Raw genomic sequence first — 10,336 nt, 5'->3', positions numbered from 1 at the left:
GCAAGTTTTATAATGTATTTTGGTTTTTTGGCTTCTTTGTCAAAGATTTTATGGTTTTATTTCTATCTTCAATTTATTCCATTTATCAATGTGTCTTTGTGTACCAAATCTTGCAGTTTTTATCACTATTTGTTTGTTTTTGGGGTTTTTCCCCAGAAGTTCTTACATTGTTGGTTGGTTGTTTGTTTCTGGTTTTGTTTTTTTTTTTTTTTTTTTGTTTTTATTTTTTTTTTTTTTTTTTTTTTTTTTTTTTTTGTTTTGTTGTTTTTGTTTTTACCAGATAAATTTAAGAATTGACCTTTCGATGTAGTTGAAGAATTCGGTTGGAATCTTGATGGGGTTTGCATTGATTGTACACTTTGCCTTTGGTAGCATCGCCATATTTAGTGTCTTTATCCTGCCAATCCATCAGCATGGGAGACATTTCCATTTTCTGAGTTCTTCTTTGATTATTCTTTTGAAAAACTTGAAGTTATTTTCAAACAGATCTTTCACTTATTTAATTAGAGTTATCCCAACATATTTTATTATTTGTGGCTACTGTAAAGATATTGTTTCCTATTTTCTTCCTCAGCCTGTTAAAAATTCGTATAAAGGAAGGCTACTGATTTGAGTTAATTTTATATCCAGCCACATTGCAGAAGTTGTTTGTCAACTGGAGAAGTTCTAAGGTAGAATTTTTGGGGTCACTTATATACTATCATATCATCTGCAAATAGTGATACCTTTATTTCTTCATTGCCAATTTGAATCCCCTTGATTTATTTGTTGTCTTATTGTTCTGGCTAGCTCTTCAAATACTATATTGAATAGATATGGGGAGAGTGGGCATCCTTGTTTTGTCCCCGATTTTAGTGGGATTGCTCCAAATATCTCTCCATTTAATTTGATATTGGCTGTTGATTTGCAGTAAATTGAGTTTATTATGTTTAAGTATGGACCTTGAATTCCTGACATTCCAATACTTTTAACATGAAAAGGTGTTTTATTTTGTCAAACGTTTTTATGCATCTAAGGAGATGATCATGTGATTTTTTTCTTTGAGTTTGTTTATATAGTGAATTGTTAATGGATTTTTCATATATTGGAACAAACTTACATCCATGGGATAAAGCCTACTTAATCCTAGGGAATGGTGGTTTTGATGTGTTATTGGATCCAATTTTCAAGGATTTTATTAATTTTGCTTTAAAATTCATTAAGTGAAATTGGTCTGAAGTTCTCTTTTTTGGTAAGTTCCTCGTGTGTTTTAGGGATCAGAACTTTTGTGACTTCATAGAATGAATTGGATAATATTCCTTCTGTTTGTATTTTATGAAATAGTTTAAAGAATATTGGGTATAGGGTCTTCTTTGAAACTCAGGTGAAATTCTGTGTTAAATTGAACTGGCCCTGGCCCTTTTTGGTTGGGAGATTTTAATGACTTCTATTTTCTTATAGGATTTGGGCCTGTTTAGATAGTTTACCTGCTCTTTATTTAACTTTTGTATGTGGTATCTGTCTATAAAACCATCCATTTCATCTAGATTTTTCAGTTTGTTAAGCATTGGCGTTTGTAGTGGAATCTGATGATTTTTTTAATTTCCTTCATGTTTGTTTTATGTCTCCTTTTCATTTCTGACTTTGATAATTTGGATACTTCCTCTGGACCATTTAGTTAATTTGGCTAGGGGTTTATCTATCTTGTTGAAAGTCTCAAAGAACCAGTTTTTGGTTTTGCTGATTCTTTCTATTGTTCTCTTTGCTTCTATTTGGTTGATTTCAATCCCAAATTTGAGGATTTCTTGCCTTCTACTCCTCTTGGGTGAGTTTGCTTTTTTTTTCTTCTAGAGCTCTCAATTGTGCTGTTAAGGTATGATCTCTCCAGTTTCTTTATCAGTCCACTTAGTGCTATGAATTTTTTTCTTGCGCTGAACACTGCTTTCAGTGTCCAGTAAGTTTGGGTATGATGGGTCAACATTTTATCTTGGTATGGTAGGTTTATGGATGGGAAACTGGGAGAGGGAATAACATTTGAAATGTAAATAAAGCATACCCAATGAAAATGTAAAAGAAAAAGTAAATTATTTCATGTGATTTAATATAACATGGAAATCTAGTAAGTATTTATATTTATATGTATTCCAATTTGTAAGAGAAATGAATCCAGAAACACTGGCCGGTGGCTTAAAGAGGCCCACTTATACACAACAGTAACTTCTGTGCCTGCTACCACCTAATGCCTCACTGATACCTTGAAACAAATAATGACAAGGCACATGAATAGAACAACAAATCAGATGGTGTCACCTACATGGAGAAAGGAGTCATGGGCCAAAAGGGCCCAGGTGGAGGGTATAAAGGTTGAACAGTTCCTGGAATAAATATGTCTGTTTTTGCCACTTGCCTGACTCCTAAATTTGGTTTTATTGACTCGGAGCATTCATGCCCACACCCACAGTGGTCTTTGTCAGAGTCTCAAGCAACACCATTGTATGTCCTTTAAACGTATTTACAGTCATTTTGTACATACAGAAGGGGCGATGGAAATCATTTATTGGACAATTGCTTAGAATTTTCAAAAAGTATAGAAAGAAGGCAATTTTCAAAAAGGCAGAAAGAAAGGAAGAAAAGGAGGAGAAAAAGAAAAAATGAAGGAGCAGAGCATGCTTAAAAGAATAAATAAAAATTGTATGGAACTGCAAGAAAATGATGACTAGATTGTGTCTATTATTATAGAAGTATTTGAAGCCAGTATATTACTGTGACCAATCACAGCAGTGTGACACACTCAATGTAATTTTCATGCAAAAGGTCTAAGGGTGGACACCATGCAGGAGGACCCTCAGTGGGGAAGTAAGATCCCTGGAGATAACCTTTCCTCTTCCACATCGGCCATGAGTGCACTCTGGTGAGCCTTGCAACAACCTTTATCATTCTGACTTGCTTTTTCTGTGAAAGAACTGAAATCTTAATAGGTTTTATGAATTAGAAAAATAGATTCTGCTTAATATGATTAAACTGAATAATTTTTCAAAATTCAAGATTCTTATAATTGAGAATATCATATATGGATACAATGTATCTGATATTCTCATTCCCCTACTCTTCCTTGAATTAGCAAATCTATTACTCATGTCTTACACCCTCATTTCATTTTAACATAGAAATATATAGGTAAACACTGTATCCAATATACCCTCCACACTTCATCGAATGTGAGTTCATCACATATTCATAGATGTAGGAACACCCCCTGGAGCAACCATGGTAAATTTATCATAGACAACAATCTTAGAGAATATTGTCTCTCCCTCTCTTGGAAGCCATCACCTATCAAAATTTCATCAGCTAGTGGGGCAGGCTCAGGAGTCCCTCCCACTTCATGCTTCATTGCTCCTGGGCTTAATCTCACTCAGGTCTTACAGAGGCAGCCACAAAATGTTATTACTTCATGAAAGCAGTAGTCTTATCCAGTCTAGAAGGCTGTTTTGCTCTTTCTTTCTCACCTTTATCTCTTACAGTCCACAAGCTTTTGTGATCTATAGAAATTTCATTTGATTGTTTTAAAACCTATTTTAAACTTTTGTAGTCTGTTGCTAATATCACCTTTTGCTAATATCACCTTTCCCAGAGAAGACATAGGTTCATCAGTGTAGCCTAGGGCTCGAATAACAATGGGTCTCAGTCTCAGCTCTGCATGTCCTTTATTTACCTCAGGGAAAAATGGGAATAGGAAAAATGTTTCCCAGGCTTTCCTTCTTTAGGAGGACTCCAGAGAGTGCTCAGGGCTTTTCTTCCTACTACTCATGGGCCTGAGAGATATGTCTTTGATAAAAACAGACCTTTATCAAACAACAACTTCCTTGGAAAATCATAATGTGCAAATTATATATTGAACAAATTCTGTATTTCTATTAGAATTTTCATATATACTAAATTCTAAATTAACAGTGTTCCAATTCAGTTTTAAGCCATGCCAGTTCTTTATACTGACAAGAGAATCAACATCAATTTCAGAACTAGTCCCATGAGAAACCAGGTTTCTTTGTTAAACATAGATGCTAAGCCACTGTTGGCATATCCTCTCACCTAGGGACAGACAAGGCACCCAGTTAGGGGAACAGCATCCACAGACGTGCAACAGAGTCAGGGAGATGGGGAAGAGAGGAAAGGTTGTAAATGTTCTTGTTTACATCTTCAAAGACACCACTTCCATCTTTGCTACGTTCACATCTTCCAGGGAATGTGACTTTGATGCCAAAGCTTCATACTCATGGTAATTGATTGATAAGGCCATCTTTCCCTTTCCTAATTTACTTTCTTGTCCAAACTTCATAATAAATCATTTTCTACGTGTTTACATAGCCAATAATGTCATGATCAGCCGAATCATATAGAATTACTACAGATTAAAGTAAAGATTTGAACTATGAGCATTTTCCAGCAAAGAAAAAAGCTCAGCATGAGGAAGAACAGAGCCAAACTACCTGTAGAGAAATGTAATCTATATTGGAGTCATAGCCTATTTTCTGGAGCTGTTTTGCATCCTATATTTATCAAGCCTTAAGATGGTTATGATTATGAAACAGGTAATGGTAGAAAATAGGTGAGAAAGCTGAAACTCCACTTGTCCTGGTCTATATACACAAAACACACACACACACACACACACACACACACATACACACACACACACACACACACACACACACACAAATGCACACCTCTAGAGATACATTAGCAACCTAGAACTCTCACATAAATACAGTTGCTATTATCCTTATTATAAGCAACAGAAATAAGTTTATCTCCTTAGAATCCTCTTGCTAGCACCTTATTTGTAATCAAACACATTCTAGAATACATTTGAAAATCTAAATCAACAGGCAGAAACAGCCTATAGTGGTTTTGAAGACAATGATAAATTATATCCTCTAAGTGAAGTCTGTATAAGCACTCTCCAATTAACTCTCTCCTGACAATGTATAATTAGAAATGAATAAGTTGAACAAAGATAAATTTTGGAAATGGATATCTATAGTAAGACTCTCAGTGAAAATAGGGAACCACCCCCGTTGAAACCCTAATACCTATTTCACATTTTTGAATAATAATAATAATAAAAGCATTGAAGAATAATCAGGGTCCTAGAATATCCTTACACATGACATGCAGTAAAATCTGCCAGTGTATTCCATTCACTTTAAATAAGGTTTCTGTGCTAATTTATAACCTTTATGCACTTTTTTCATTGATTTTTATTTTTCATTCAAAATAGACTTTTCATAAAATGGCTTTTGACCATATTTTTCTGTTTTATAATTTTTTAATAAATCCTTTTACAGGGTTCCTTCCGGCTTTAGACCATTTATGTTCCAAGATACACAAATAGTCTTTATATTTTAATGTGCTTTAAGTAGCACAATGGCTGAATAACTGCATAAACTTCCTGTTATCAGAATCTGCCTCCCAGCATTAACTCTGAGTTTTTCATCACTAATTTTTGTGTTCTGTCTTGTCCACTCTTGAGCTAATTAAGCAGGGCTTTGGGTTGAGTTCTCTTGGCCCCTAAGAATGGCAGCTCTGCTTCTCCCTACCTACAGCATGTTATTACCCTTCCATGGTGGCCTCTTCTTCTTTCACTTTCCTTGCTCTCCTCCTGCTCCCAAGTTCAGGAAACCTAATTCATGAATACTTCTCTTCTCCTTATGTGTTGGCTGCTTGCATTTTTTGTTTCTCAATTAGAATTAACTCAGGGTAGGTTCCCAGAAGCTATGGGAAGTCTCTCTCTTTCAAATAGATTTGAGAACTCAAGAGCAGCTACATTTTTCCTTCTTCCAAACCCTTTGAGATCCTCCACAACTCTCATACCATCCAAAGCCACACACTTTCTGAGCATAGACCCCTTTAAAAATTGTCCTCTGTTTCTAAGAGAAACCATATTCTGCTTCCCTTCTGAATCATTCCTGTTTATTGAGAATCATATAATTTAGTGAGGAATAAAGAAATTGTTCAGAGAGTAGAGTGATTAAAATTTTTGCTTTCTGAAGTTTATATATATACATGTGTATATATATATGTATATATGTATATATATATATATGAAAATACTCAAAAAATGAAGAAATTTCTAATGATGTGTATGAAGACAAAACTTCTATAAATAGTGTCAAACTTAAAGCAGTTAGTGATGTGTTTAAAAAGATAAAGAGGGGGATTGGGGATTTAGCTCAGCGGTAGAGCGCTGCCTAGCAAGCACGAGGCCCTGGGTTCGGTTCCCAGCTCCGGGGAAAAAAAAAAAAAAACAACAACAACAACAAAAAAACAAATAAAAAGATAAAGAGAGGATATGTCCCAGGGTTTGGTGTGCGTGTGTGTGTGTGTGTGTGGGGGGGTGTTTGTGCTTGTGTGCTTGTATATAAATACATAAGTATGTATAAAAACAATGGTAAAAGAGGTCATGAATTTGAAACAGAACCAGAATGACTTTTGGGGGAGACTTGCAATAAGCAAAGGTTAGGGAAAAATATTGTTAATTAAAATTCAAGTTCACAATAAGCATAGGAAAAAAATCCAGAAGAAGCTGTATGGTCACAATAAAATCTACAACCAACTTTGAATGAACAATGGAACCAGTTAGGTACTCCCTGGGACGATATGATATCTAAAGCACCCTGACATGGAGGAAAACACACTCAAACCCTACATAGATTATAAATCATAGACAGAAAAAAAGCTGCCACTCACAGACTATTGTTGATATTTTTGGTTCAAAGAGAAGCAAATTCCCTACAGATAAATCTGTCCTGACTCTCAGTCGGAGACATAAGAGAACCACGGGCCTTTACTGAGCTACTGAGCTGATTAGTTCGAAGCTGTACTTACATTGATTGCTGATTTGCATGTACCCAAAGCACAACCTACTGATATGAGAACTTCTTCATGGTTAGGTCTCACCCTGCGGTGGAATCAGTCTTACAGAGACCACACAAAGACATGAATGTGCCTTCTCAGCTCCTGGGCTTTCTGTTGCTGTGGCTTACAGTTAAAGAAGGCAATTTAGGAAATTTTTTCAGCTTTTAGTAGTCAGTGCTGCTAGTTTGCAGTCCTCTGATGAGATAATTAATCATCTGGGGATTTGTTTTCAATTTTTCAATCTTAGATGTCAGACATGACATCCAGATGACTCAGTCCCCAGCCTCCCTGGCTGTATCTCTGTGAGAAAGTGTCACCATCACATGTCAAGCAAGTGAGAACGTTTGCAAGTATTTAGCATGGTTTCAGCAGAAACCAGGGAAATCTCCTCAGCTCCTGATCTAGGACACATCCAGCTTGCCAGATGGGGTCCCATCGCGGTTCAGAGGCAGTAGGTCTGGCACACAGTCTTCTCTCAAGATTAACAGTTTGCAGCCCGACGATGTTCAAACTTATTACTGCCAAAGTGCTTTTAGTGATTCAAGCCATGACACAAACTGCCCAGAGAAGCAGGAATGAGAATGCTGGCTGCCTCAAATGTTCCTTTTGGTGTTTAGCTGCTCAGCTACTTAGAGTGCTTCACGTTGCACGGCTTAAAGGGCAATGGGAAGTTTTTGTCTAGTAGTAAGAGAAAATTTTCTGTCTTTAATTCCTTTCTTTTTTACCCAGGCTTAGTTTCAAAACAAGGAAATGCGTTACATGAGTAATAAAAAAGTAAAAAGAAAAGAAAACAAAAATACCTGTTTATGTGTAGCAGTTTTATGGCAACAGCTGAGATTCATTCAGCATGGTTGTACACACACACACACACCACTCAGGTTGCACTATATTGGCAAGAAAAATGTATCTATTTATAGGATTAATACACTGAGGAAGAAGTCTGTGTAAATGGTTTAATGATTAAAAATATCCAGAGGATCTGAATTTAAGATGTACTACTAACTTGATTTCTAGCTTTTGAGAACTCCAAATCAGGGATTTTATAAACCACTCTTCCTGTGTTTGGATAAGGGAAATCCTGCCAGTGTCCATGCAAGTAAAAAAAATGAATAAAGCTCAGTTAAATTTACTTTTTCATCCTGGATCAGACTGGAGGAGTCTGATCTCACTCAGAGTATTTCCAAGAAATTTAAACATAGTATAGTGTGGGAGGAAAAAAGTTTCCTGGTTTAATACAATCCTGGGTACACAAAGAAATGTTATTACATAGAAACTCAACCCAGGATACATGTTGTTTCTTACAAGAACATGAGTTTTAGAAATAAACTAATTGTACTATCCTAAGAGGTAAAGGAAGGGTCTGGCATGTTTCTGGTCATACAGATGGGATGGATGTCATTTGTGCTATTAGCCACCTGATTATTAAAGCTTGGAGGAGGCTCTGGCTATAGAGTAAATATAAATTACCCTAACTAGTTTCTTCCTCTATGCCTTACTTTTCTATGTCTATGAATCGTAACTTAGTTATTATTTATTTAAGGATGTACTTTTCTATTGCTGTGAAATAACAACATAGCAAATTAATTTGTCAAGAAAGAATTTAATTGGGGAAGTCTCAATTCCAGAGCCTTAGTCTAGGAGTAACATGGTGGCAAGCAAGGTAGCAGGCAAGAAGGAACGGAACTGATGTGGTAATTAATAACTTAAATATTTAGCTACAAATAGGAGACACAGAGAGGCAAAGCGATAACTGGGAGTGGTTTAAGCTTTTGAAACCTCATCTTACACGTAAAATGAAAGTGAATATATAATATCCTCTCATTGGTGATCATTGACCAATATCAGATGGATATAGTTGCTTATGATTTTTGATAAGCAAGACACAAATAAGACCAAATATTCTTTGTCTGTCTGAGTAAACTCATTGTTTTCAAGTGAATACCTTTTGATGTTCTATTCCTGACAGGAGGAACATACTTGTAAATCTTGTTTTAAGGAATCTTTTTTTTTTTTTTGGTTCTTTTTTCGAGCTGGGGACCAAACCAGGCCTTGCGCTTCCTAGGCAAGCGCCTACCACTAAGGTTAAATCCCCAACCCCAAGGAATCTTCTGAATGACATCGATATCCAATGGATATTGGTACATAGAACATTTTTGGTTTGTTTTTTGAGCATAAAAAAGCATTATCACAGGCTGGATCTACCATTTAGATATACTTTGTGACATCAGGATTAAGACAAAAATGGAATCTATGTGAAACTGAGTTGTGTATTGAAACACTTTGTGATAGAGGTTTTCCTCATGCACAGTTCTGTCAAGGCCAACAACACTGCAGAACAGTTTATATTGTGAGGTTTAATTAGGTGAGCTGAGAAACTACATGCGAATTTGTATGAGCAACGACTGTAGAGAATAGCAAAGTTCTGGCAAAAGTAAGCAGGTTAATTAAACATAGAACCAGGCCTGAGCAGAACAGTATACTTTGATTCCTTTTGGTTGGATAGGAAGGAAGAACAATAGCAGAGGAAAGGTTATCATTCCAGGATGGTGATGTCAAGGCAGAGGTCTAAGTCAGAAGAATATGGTAAATATGGTAAATATGTCTTCAATTTGTGGAATTTTGAGTTTTTGAGTGAGTAGATAATTGATTGTATCTATCCTTAGTGGAAATTGCTCAGCTCTGTGATTCTAGTCACAAAAATCCACACAGATTTTGAAATTTCTAGTGAAAATGTTGTAAGTTTAAATATTAGATTCTTCTAAAGCTATTTCAAACATTCCTACATTATATACACAATTTCTTTCAACTGCCTCTCCTAAAACTAATATCAAGGCTCTTATTTATTTGCATTCATTCATTCATTCATTCATACATTCATTCACTCACTCTTTTGCTCATTGGATCAATCCCATGTGTAAATTTATCATAATTTATCACTATGTCTTACATATTTACATTTCTACACATATAGATGATATCTCTTATTATGCTTTTGTGACCTGTCTCACACAATTTTAGAGTAACTCATACATACAGCAAAACTACATATGTTAATAGTATCCCCATTCCACTTCTTTTGCTTTGACAGTCTCGGCCCACAGTAACAACACTCTTAATTTGGAAGGGCTCACTCTGAACTTTGTTGTGCCTATAATTTTCTGTAAAGAGTTTCTAGCAGTATTCCTGAATATAAATTTATTCACATTCATTATGTTCTATTGTACTAAAGGCAAACATTGAGGAGTATGTTTTCTATGATAAATAAACAATGCAGTTGTGATAAAGCTATGAAAATTTAGAAGGCATAGCAGATCTAAAACTATGAATTAACATTTTACCAAAAAGACTTTCACATCTGTAGAAAATGGCTTGCTTTACTCTTCAATGAAGAACAGTAATAATCTGTATTGTCTAGTAATACTAGGCATAGTTGCATGTA

This window comes from Rattus rattus, chromosome 3 (genome assembly GCF_011064425.1).
Source record: "Rattus rattus isolate New Zealand chromosome 3, Rrattus_CSIRO_v1, whole genome shotgun sequence".
Lineage (NCBI taxonomy): Eukaryota > Metazoa > Chordata > Mammalia > Rodentia > Muridae > Rattus > Rattus rattus.
Note: the sequence above shows the minus strand (reverse complement) of the source record.